Source organism: Eptatretus burgeri, chromosome 3 (genome assembly GCF_056783735.1).
Source record: "Eptatretus burgeri isolate ZD-2024b chromosome 3, Ebu_testis_v1, whole genome shotgun sequence".
NCBI lineage: Eukaryota > Metazoa > Chordata > Myxini > Myxiniformes > Myxinidae > Eptatretus > Eptatretus burgeri.
In genome coordinates this window covers 27,130,304-27,142,504 of record NC_140963.1, presented here as the reverse complement: position 1 = coordinate 27,142,504, position 12,201 = coordinate 27,130,304, and the positions used below count along the sequence as shown (strand labels likewise).

Here is a 12,201-nt window from a genome sequence, read left to right as displayed (position 1 = left end):
GAATGTTAAAACAACCACGGTTTCATCCGAATCTGTAACTTTTTGAAAATGAAGTAATTTATCGAAAAATGAATAATTAATCGATTAATTGATCAGTAAATCAAAAATACCCTTTAGAGCCAAATCACTTGTTCACTGTGGTATCCAAAGATCAGCTTCCTAGCTCAAAAGGTGCCTGAGATATTGCCCAGATGAGAGAGAAAATAAATAACTAATTAATAAATTGATAATAATTAATCAAAAAATAAATAAAAAAATCATTTTTGCCAAAGTACTTCACTTTTGTCCCAAATTTCAGCTTCCTAGCTCAAAGGGTGGCTGAGATATCACCTGGACAAACAAGAAAAGCAAACAAACAAACGGAGTAAAAACTGAGAACTCCCTTCCTATGGCACGCGGCGAACACGTCATGCATCGCCTGGATATGGAATTAGGTAGGAGCGGTGTATAAAAAACAATGAGCTCATGATGACATGTTTTTTTCGGCTGCTCATTTACATGAATAAGCATGGTCCAATGCTCCTGATTGCTTGAGAGTATAAATGCTTTGCCAATGTCATTTGAAATGCCATTTAGTGGAAGTAAAATACAGTGAAAGGTTATATTTTCAAATATTTTAATGCAAGATCTCGGCTCAAGGAAGAGCAAAGGAAGAAGGTAAAAAGGCAATATATTGACACTGTGGGTAGAGTTGGGTACAACAAGCAAATGAATGAATGACAGGAAAAGAAGGAATGCAGTGAACTGCAATTAAGAGGGTTGGATAATAAATAGGGTTATTGGGGTAAAGATCGCAGATATGGATGGGGAATGACATGAGATGTTGATTTGCTGCTTGGTTGGAGCCTTTAAGTGAAGAGTGTGATGGAAATGCATCTGGAAGGCAGTTCCACAAACGGTGGAAGAGAGCAAGAAAAGAGTGGCGGTGGGCTATAGATGTGGGTTTTTGGAGTTTGACCAGGTGCTGCAGTTACTGGAAGAACACTTGCATCCTCGAGGAGCAGGAGAAGGTTGGAGGGCTGAGAGTGCAGTGTAAGCTCAACTGGAAGAGAGGTGATAAAAAACAAAGATGCTTCTAAACTGTTTGCAATGTGAGAGCAACAGATCTTGGACTTTGGCCTCTGGAAATTCCAATAATGTTGAGAGCTTTAGATTCCACAAAAATCCCAGACATAAAAATGTGATGCTGTGGCACAAGCAATTTTTGATGGATATGGACAAAGCATTTTCAATGGATATGTTCAATTGAGATATGGACAAAGGCCTTGTAGGCTATAAATAGATGTGATATTTCAAGGAATGACTTGGAATGACAGATGATGCCCAGTGTACGCATGGCTTTCGAGGCCATATTTGCAACATGGTTGGCCCAGAAGTCATAGCTAATGGTGAGGCTCAGAACTTCAAGAGATTGAACTTCTTATCATGGCTGATCATGAAAATAGATATGTGGGCTCATTTGATGATCCTTTTGGAGTGACATGGTGAGACTGATAGATTTGCCAGAATTGAGTTACATGATCCATTTATCAGACCAGCATCTAATCAATTCCACATCAGCAGAGAGTGATGTAGTTGCTGTCGGCCTTTCGATGGATTGGGGAATGGTTATAATGACTTATAATGGGATATAGGTGACACTATATGGAGTCATCTGCTAAAAGGAAGACAGGTTTTTCTGGAGCATCAGACAGGTCATAAATTAAAGCTGAACTGTGATTTTAATCAACGTATTTAAAATGATCAGGAATAACTTATTTAAAAGAAAAAGCCCCATGGTTATGATTTAAATCATTGTGTATTCAAAAAACATTTACTGATAATTTTGTGATCTCATTATCTGAAAAAAAATTTCAACAATAATTTAAGGCTCATGGAAGATCTGTGACATTACTCACTTGCAGGACAAAGACACAAGTGTACTTTAACACAAATTACAAGGTAATTAAAAAAACATTTATTCGAATACATTTGAACCAGGGTTCCAAGAACCATGAAATTAACTGGAATTGATGGCTCACCATTCTTGAAACCCAAGTTCAAATGTCTTATACTTTAAAACCAAACTGTTGTACTGAAAGAAAAATACAGATATAACTTCAACATGTCAAATTAAATTATATTCTGTCATAATAGAAAAAAAAACTTTTGTCATTCCTGGATTGAGTATGGTTTTGGATGCCCCAAAAATCATACATTTATTACATCTGTCACCGAAGGTGGAGGGAGGTCATGTTTTCACACCTGTCTGTTTGTCCGTTTGTGTGCAAGATATCACAAAACGTTGTGGATGGATTCGGATGAAATTTGGGGGACAGTTTGGGTGTGCGACAAGGATGAAATGATTCGATTTTGGTGATGATCTGATACGGATCCGAGATTTTTTAAAAAAAATTTAAAGCGATTCGTAACCATTGAGAGATCGGGCCAAATACGATAGATCACACGATACCTCAAAAAGTTCTGGACGGATTTGGTCGAAATTTAGTGGACAGGTTGGGTTTGTGACAAGGATGAAATGTTTAGATTTTGGTGAAGATCTGAATCCGGATATGAGAATTTTTTTAATCCTTAAAGTGATTCTTGGCCATTGAGAGATCGGGGCAAAAATGATACAGAGCATGATACGTCAAAACCTTATGGACGGATTATGACAAAACTTGGTGGATGAGTTGGTGAGGTGAAAAGAACAAGGCAATTCGTATTTGGTTAAGGTTCGGATTCAGAGCCGGCCTAATAGTGGGAAAGAAAACGTAAACTGTTCAGCCTGGCAGAGGTTTGCGCTCAACCGAGTGCTGTTCTATTTGTAATGTTTCATCTGGACTCACTGATGACATTATATGAATCTGTTGTGGAATTTAACTTACTTTGATAAGTAAGTTAATGCTGTTTTGGAATACACTATTTTGTTTTCTTGTTCGTTATAATAGTTTTTATGCCTCATATTGATGTTGGAAGCAAAAAAGTTCCAGGGTGATGTCGCTCAGCTGATAAAGAACTGGACATTCAAAATAATTTGTACCCAGTACTCCTCCACCGATTTTGCAGTAAATAGGAAAGAGCAGATAGTCTCAGGAGATTTTTCAGCCATCACCCACAGACATCCTCAACTCCAAGAACCCAGGCCTTTTATAATTGCAAATATAAATTGTTAAACTCGTCGTTGATTTGGGTATTGACTCGTTATCGATTTGGTGAGTGGATTTCACATCGCAGTCACAGGTAGTTGATTACGTGAGAGAAAATTGACTGCTCCTACCAATTTCAAGCGAGATAAATAGTTGGGTTATAAAGATATATGTATGCCTCCACCCATGTATGACACCATCTTTCCTTTCCTCCGATGTTGATCAAGTAAATGCAGTTATCACCGTACTGATGGTCACCGCAGCATTCTCGGCCACATCTCGAATGCTCTAGCTGTCGACTGATGATGGTGAAATAAATTACAGAGTTTATCTTGCACCATAAAATAGGTAAGTGGCACGACATAGGAAATTTTTGGTTAGGCCCTTTTTTTTTCCTTTTTTTTGGAGAGCTTGTTGAGGCTCGTGTGAGAGCTAACACACAACGCACAGCAAGGTGGCATGAGACAAGAGGGGCGGGAGTGGGAGGGACAAAACAGTGGGGAACAGACACTTTCGGAGATCTGTGGAAGGGCGAGGGATGGGACGGGGAACATGGGGAACAGAAGATGGACATTACAGGGACTTTCAGGAAGGAAAGCAGGGGAATTGAAGGAAGTGGGCTTGGGTGGATTATCGGGGATAGAAAAGATCGAGGATTTGGATGGGGGATGATAAGAGGTGGTGGTGAGAAGTTGTATAGTTGGATGGTGAGAAGGTGTTGTATGGTGAGAAGGTGGTGGTGAGAAGCCCTTGAGAAGTTGTATAGTATACAGGGTGATTGGTCAACTTGTAGACCCCACATGTGCTTGCTCTTTCCCAGCTTTCAACCACTATACTATACCACCTCTCCCGTTTTATTCCCACATGTGCATGAAAAAAAAAAAAAACTTTACAAAAAAAATTCCACAATATTTGACAAGCTGACAATGTAGGTTGTTGCAGTTTTCCTCATTCCCATAAGAATGGTTGTTGCACGCCTTGTTAGCATCACATGATGGGAGATCAAGGCTGCAGTGTTGTGGATGTGAGCATAACTTCCTTTTCCTGAGTCAAACTTTCCTGCACTTTCTACACACAATGGATTGTAAAGTCACATATTTTCTTGCAAATACTTCATTGTAAATCATAAATCACTAAAAGTAATTTTCCATTTCATTGAAAGTGATAAATATGTTGAACTGCGATGCTAGTGAAACGCCGATGTTTAGGTAGGCAGTTCGAGCATGTGCTGAGTCGGACAAAGAGTGCCAACTAAACTCACAAACAGTTGAGTTTCTATAGCCATTGTGAGGTGAATCATTAGTCCACATTCAATGAAGCAATGTTCTCGCTGTATGCTGATAGTGGTGAGAGCAATTACAGAGTTTATCTTGCAAGCCTACCATGAAAAAAATAGACAAAAGACCTATTTAAGATTCAGAAACACCAATCGTGCACTGCCTTGATGAAGTGAGCACTGGACATGCGTATGAGATTCAATGGGTGATGTGTGCCAGGACATATCGGGTGGTAGTCCATGGCATGGACTTGGAATTTTCCTGAACTGATACTTTTTTAAAAGGCAGCATGGGCCGATCAAAAGGTACAGCTGGGCTAAGCATTTCCTTCAAGAAGATGGTGCATAATATGGTGTTACCTTCCAACTGTAAAGCACCAGGCTGATTGTTGGGAGTTGAATACCACCAAGTCAGGATTCACACACAGACTAAAAAGGTGAGGGATGACATAATGATCATGCAAGCACTTTATTTGATAGCACACTTGGCATCACGCTATCTAGTCTGGCTTTGATCCACGACATCTCAGTATACTGTCTTCATGGGAATATAAAGCCAGCTGTCTCTATTTACATTAAGGACATTAAAGATTTCAGGGTCATTTTTCACAATGAGTTATAGTCTGTTCAAGTCATTACCTCGGTCAAATTCCTTGCTTCTGGTTAACTGTGCAATTAGATGAACTGCAGGAAGTGGGGCAAAGCGTGGATACTGTGGAGATATGAAGAAACTATTTTATCATGCCTGCTACGTGCACGTATACATGTACCGGATATGGTTTGTCCATTTCCTATAAACTGAGGGTGATATGAAGTAAACTACTCAGAGATTATATTCTGCCATTGTCCATTTCTTTGAGATTTGCCTCAACAGGCATGTCACAGCGTCACAATTGATCCCATCCAGCAAACCTGCAAAGTGTGCTCAAATTGTGTTCTTCCACACGAGCAGCACAGATGCCCTGTATACAATCTTCTTCTTTCGGCTGCTCCCGTTAGGGGTCACCACAGCGGATCAACCGTCTCCATTTCACTCTGTCCACATCTTCCATTGACACTCCAACCACCCGCATGTCCGCCCTCACCGCATCCATGAACCTCTTCTTTGGCCTTCCTCTTCTCCTCCTGCCTGGCGGCTCCATCTTCAACATCCTTCTCCCGATATACTCCGCTTCCCTCCTGTGCACATGTCCAAACCATCTCAATCTCGCCTCTCACTTTGTCTCCAAACCGTCCTACCTGCGCTGTCCCTCTAATATACTCATTCCTTATCCTGTCCATCCTCATCACTCCCAACGAGAATCGCAGCATCTTTAACTCTGCCACCTCCAGCTCCGCTTCCTGTCTTTTTGTTAGTGCCACCGCCTCCAAACCATACAACATAGCTGGTCTCACTACCGTCTCATATACTTTTCCCTTCACTCTTGCAGCTACCCTTCTGTCACAAATCACTCCTGAAACTCTTCTCCACCCACTCCATCCTGCCTGCACTCTCTTTTTCACGTCTCTCCCACACTCTCCGTTACTTTGGACAGTTGATCCCAAGTATTTAAACCAATCCACCTTCCTCACCTCAACTCCTTGCAACCGCACGACACCACCACCCTCCCTCTCATTTACGAACATGTACTCCGTCTTACTCCGACTGACTATCATTCCCCTTCTCTCCAGTGCGTACCTCCACCTCTCAAGGCTCGCCTCAGCCTGCTCCTACTCTCCCTACAGATCATGATGTCATCCGCGAACATCATAGTCCATGGAGACTCCAGTCTGATCTCGTCCGTCAACCTGTCCATCACCATTGCAAACAGGAAAGGGCTCAGAGTCGATCCTTGGTGCAATTCCACTTTTACCTTAAACCGGTCCGTCATTCCTACCGCACACCTCACCGCTGTCACACCGTCCTCATACATATCCTACACAATCCTCACATACTTCTCTACCACTCCCGACTTCCTCATACAATACCACAACTCCCGACTTCCTCATACAACACCACAACTCCTCTCTTGGCACCCTATCATAAGCTTTCTCTAAATCCACAAACACACAATGTAACTCCTTCTGGCCTTCCCTATACTTCTCCATCAACATTCTCAAAGCAAACATCGCATCAGTGGTGCTCTTTCCTGGCATAAACCCATATTGCTGCTCACAAATCGTCACCTCTCCTCTCAACCGAGCTTCCACTACTCTTTCCCACAACTTCATGGTGTGGCTTAACAACTTTATCCCTCTGTAATTTCCACAGCTCTGCACATCACCCTTATTCTTGAAAATCAGAACCAGTACACTTACTCTCCACTCCTCCGGCAGACTCTCACTTTCCAAAATTTTATTAAACAATCTAGTTAACAACCCCACTGCCATCTCTCCTAAGCACTTCCATGCCTCCACTGGTATGTCATCTGTGCCAACCGCCTTTCCACTTTTCATCTTCTTCATAGCAGTCCTCACTTCATCCTGACTGATCCACCCCACTTCCAGATTCACTATCTCCACCTCTTCCAACCTTCTCTCTCTCATTTTCTTCATTCATCAGCTCCTCAAAGTACTCCATCCACCTTCGCAACACACTCTCCTCGCTCATCAGCACATTCCCATTTATGTCCTATATCACCCTAACCTGCAACACATCCTTCCCAGCTCGGTCCCTCTGTCTTGCCAATCGGTATAAATCCTTTTCCCCTTCTTTTGTATCCAACTTCTCATACAGCTCGTCATATGCCTTTTTCTTCGCCTTTGCCACCTCCCTCTTTGCCTTTCGCCGCCACTCCTTGTACTCTTGCCTACTTTCTTCATCTCTCTGACTATCCCACTTCTTTTTCGCCAACCCCTTCTTCCTTATACTTTCCTGTACTTCCTCGTTCCACCACCAAGTCTCCTTATCTTCCTTCCTCTGTCCAGATGTCACACCAAGTACCTTCCTCGCTATCTCCCTCACCACTTCTGCTGTGGTTGCCCAATCATCCCACCCATCTTTACCACCATCCAACACCTGTCTCGCCTCCTCCCTAAATTCCACGCAACAGTCTTCCTCCTTCAGCTTCCACCATCTGGTCCTTGGTTCAGCCCTCACTCTCTTCCTCTATACTCTTCCTATCCTCTATGCCCTGTATACAATACCACATGCAAAACATGTGGTTCTAAAGGCCACTGGGCAAAATATTGCCGGAAATCAAAAAGCAAGCAACACAGAAGCAAGTTACCTAAAAGGCAGCGCGACGGGTCACACTGCATTTAAGACGATTTGTAGAAGAGGCAAACACAGAGTGAATCCATGGAGAAGAAGTGACAGATCATAGAGTGCTGAAAGTTCCTGGTGCATGGATATCATGAGAGATGAATAATTGCAACAGGACTACCCAACATTGGGATACGATGATGAACAACCACAGGAAGGCTTGTTCTACTCCATCACCATCTCCGATCTCTGCATAGCCTCTATCTTCTTCTTCTTTCGGCTGCTCCCGTGAAGGGTCGCCACAGCGGATCATCCGTATGATCCGCATCGTGATTTGGCACATGTTTTACGCCGGATGCCCTTCCTGACGCAACCCAGGTCGCCTCTTACGACACAGGAATATGATACACCTATTTTAACCGGGGTATACACCGGCCCAGTATACTGGTACTCATTTCGCCGACCTCGCAAGGATGACAGGCTGAGTCAACCCCCTGATGTATTAATTCTGTGGCCCAACGGGGCTTGAACTCAGGACCTTTTGGATCCCAAACCACTGCGTCAACACCAGGCTCCTCTGCATAGCCTCTATCGAGCCATACAAAGGTAGATGAAGCTTTCTCCACACTATACGTCATCTGTCCTGACCTCCTATATCAGAAACATCTCAGGATGAAGATTGAAACTGGTACCAGTGCAGACATTCTTCCTCTCCAAACCACTAAACAGGTGTATGGTGATTTCTGGAAGACTATCACCCAACCAGCCAGATCAAGGCTCACAGCCGACTATGATTCTGAGATCAGTGGCTTGGGTGTATACACATCATGCTGGTCCAAATTGGTCCAAAGAGAGATTCTACGCTGTGGATGTACCTAGACCATATATGGTGGTGTTGCTGACCATCCAAAGTGAGTGGTCCAAACCAATATTCTATGTTGTTGACATACCTGGCCCAGCAATAGCCGGTTTACCCACATGCAGGAAGCTGAAGGTGGTTATGATCAATACCATCATTTCAACATAAAACTCAACAATTCATGAGCCACACCCACCACTTCCACTGTCACCACAACAACATACATCCCCATCACTTCAAATGACACCTCACAAAAGATCACCTCTCACACCTAACTCACCAATCAACCCAAAGGATGACCACAAATAACGGTTCCCAAAACAGTTTGACCACCTGGAAACTTCAAGTCTACAGCTCATCTCTTCATCAAAGAAGACACCAAACCAAGCATCAATACGCCATGCAAATGAAGCCTACATTTCAAGCCCAAGCTGAAACCAGAGCTTGACAGGATGGAACAAGATAGTGTCAGATGACACGTCACACAACAAACAGATTGGTGTACTTCCCTCACAATGTGTATCAACAAAGGTGGTTCTTTAAGGCTATGTCTGGACCCCAAGAATCTCAAACAACACTCTCAAAAGATGTCCACACAAGATACCAACCTGAGAAGACCTCTACCCAGCATTCAACAATACTAACTTCTTCTCCAAGTTGGACAGAAAAGTGGGTTACTGGTCAGTTCATCTAAATGAAGAATCACTGGAGTTGACAAACATTTGGTCGATATTGTTTTCTGTGACTTCCCTTCAGGCTATCTGTGAGTCAGAACATCATCCACCAGGGTATGGAAAACGTAATTGAGCAAGTTCTTGGGTGCATGGGGATTTCTGATGACATTGCTGCCTCCGGGCAGACTGAGGAAGAACATGATGCGAACCTGTTATGTCTTCTCGAAACAGCTGAGCAGGAAGGACTAATCTTCAACAAGAAAAAGTGCAGAACCAAAGTGAACCAAATAATCTTCTTCGGCTCGGTGTACTCAGACACTGGCACACACCCATACCCTGGATTAATGGAGGACATATATGCAATTCTGACTCCCCAAGATAAAGATGATCCACAGAAGTTGCTTGAGCCCATGCATTGTGTCTCAGCCTACTTACCCAATTTTGCTGATAAAGCTGCACCTCTACGATAACTGGTGTGCATGAATGCCCCATACCTATGGCAAGAAGACAACCAGGCAGTGTTTACTGCTATCAATTAGCACTCAATCTCCACTGTATCATGCCTGTATGGCTTGCAGCGAAAAAAAATTGTCTCTTTTCGATCGGTGTTCGCTTTTACCTGATGTAATATAAACGGTTCGTTCAAAGTATGGGAACCGGCGCAACATGACGCTTGGAATGGGATCCAGCCGATGCGCGGGCTCGCTGAAGGGCGGTTAATTTTGGCGGGAAATTAGTGGTTTGATCCACCGCCTCTCAGACTCAGACTCTATCATTAACGTCTATTCACGTCTCCACGTACGACTCGAGACCTTATTTGTGATGGCAGCACCGGCCACCAGCAAATCTCGAGAACGTTCTTACCAGGATAAATTTCTGGACCTTGGATTTTACTACGTGGTGGATAAAAGTGGGGCACAGAGGCCTCAGTGTGTGATTTGTTTCGAAGTGCTTTCTACGGAGTCTATGAAACAAAATAAGTTGCAGAGGCATTTGACTACAAAACATGCGCCTTATCAGGATATGCGTTCTTTGAGAGGAAACTTCTTGCACTCAAGAATACGCGTCTTGACAGAGAGGGTACATGCCATCAGAACAATTCTCGGGCCTTAGAAGCTTCGTATCGAGTGTCGCTCCATGTTGCCAAGACTAAAAAGCCTCACTCCATTGCGGAAGAACTCGTGCTGCCATGTGCAAAGGACATGGTATCTCTGATGGTTGGGGAGGAAGCATCGAACAAACTGGCAATTATACCTCTCTCTGACAACACCATCCAACGCAGAATTGAAGATATGAGTCTGGACGTAACGGCTCAGATCGTACAGAAGATCAAGGAATCGCCGTGGCACGCCATACAGTTGGACGAGTCCACTGATATTGCATCGTACATGCAACTCATCGTCTGGGTCTGCTTCATCAAGGCTGATAACTTTGTCGATGAGCCTCTGCTCATCAAACCATTGGGGAGGCCACCACCAAAGGCGAGGACATTTTTGGGAAAGTACAGCAGTTTTATCGTAACCATAATCTGGACTTTGGAAAGTTGCTCGGTTCTACAACAGACGGCGCGCCAGCAATGTTAGGAGTGCGTTCTGGATTCAAGGCTAAGTTGCTTGAGGTGGCTTCTCAGACCTCCATGGTACACTGCGTGATTTACCGAGAAGCGCTCGCCTCTCGTACTTTGCCAGAAACCTTGCAGAGCGTGCTCTCAGAAGTCGTAAAAATGGTGAATCACATCAAATTGAGCACCCTCAACACTAGGTTATTCAGGCTATTCTGCCAGGAGATGGACGCCGACCATAAGAATTTATTATTCTACACTCAAGTGAGATGGTTATCTCGTGGAAACCTTCTTCTGTGCGTTTACGAACTCAAAGGTGAACTGAAGGAGTTCCTACGCACACAAGTGAAAACGGCATGGGTAGCGTTGCTTGAGTCGGACTCTTGGCTGTCAGAACTGTGCTATCTCATTGACATCTTTGAACGTCTCAATGTCCTCAACCGCTCCATCCAAGGCAAAGACGCCAACCTCATGATTTTTCACGACAAAATGAGCGGATTTCTGGTGACTCTAAAATTACTGGCAGACAAAGCAGCTGTTAAGCGCTTCAGCCTTTTCCCCCGTCTGGTGGAGCATCTAACGACCTGCCAGTACGATGATACTGAGCTCGACAGACTTTCTGGGGAGATAGCACGTCACCTTCGGTCGCTCATTGAACAGTTCGAGCACTATTTCCTTGAGCTGGATGTGCAGTCCTTTTTTGTGGTTCGGGACCCTTTCACGGCTCCACTGGACTCGATTCCTGATGAAGATGATACAGCACAGGAAGAGCTTGTACAGCTCCAGCAGGATTCAGGAGCGCAGGCTCTTGCACGGACAAATTCGTTGTCAACATTCTGGTGCAAAATGCTGCCGTCGTACCCGACCCTGTCACGGCGCGCCATTAAAGTTCTCATGCCATATCCTTCATCATACTTTTGTGACAGTCGTTCTCCACCATGGTGGTGATTAAAACAAAGTAGAGAAATCGCCTATAAATGGAGCATGATATGATCCTGGCATTGTCATCTACTTCTTCACGAATAGAGAAGTTGGTTTCTGAAAAACAGGCTCATCCTTCTCACTGATATATCTAAATGTCATTCGGACTAAACTTCTGAAACATTCAACTGTACTATTTGGATACTGTCGGCTATTCTCCGTTTACTCGTCTATGAAAACATGACGATGGTGAATAAAGTAAACAGTAAATGTTCTTGTGTCATATGAAATCTTATCTTATGTATTTATGAATTGGGTTTTGAATCTTTTGGGTCGCGCGATGGAGAGAGGTTCTGAAATTGGGTCGCCAGTAAAAAAAAGTTTGAAAACTACTGTCCTAACAGATCACGAGCCATGAGTGATGATCTGCAACAAACCATTGCCAGCACCCTGCCATGTCTTCAAAGACTCCTAATCAAGATTCAAGGCGACAACTTCTCCATTGAGTCCAAGCCAGAGGCCTCCATGATAATCGGCGACATACTGAGCAGGCTACATAACCTAGATAAGCGAGGTGACATATCTTTTGACTTACAGG

At 43.6% G+C, this 12,201-nt stretch overlaps 1 protein-coding gene across 3 annotated transcripts in view; it reads right to left on the bottom strand.

Moving 5' to 3' along the window:
• Window positions 1-12,201, bottom strand: part of LOC147029591 (inactive dipeptidyl peptidase 10-like) — a 594,191-nt gene that overhangs the window by 145,005 nt on the left and 436,985 nt on the right. The window lies entirely within an intron of this gene.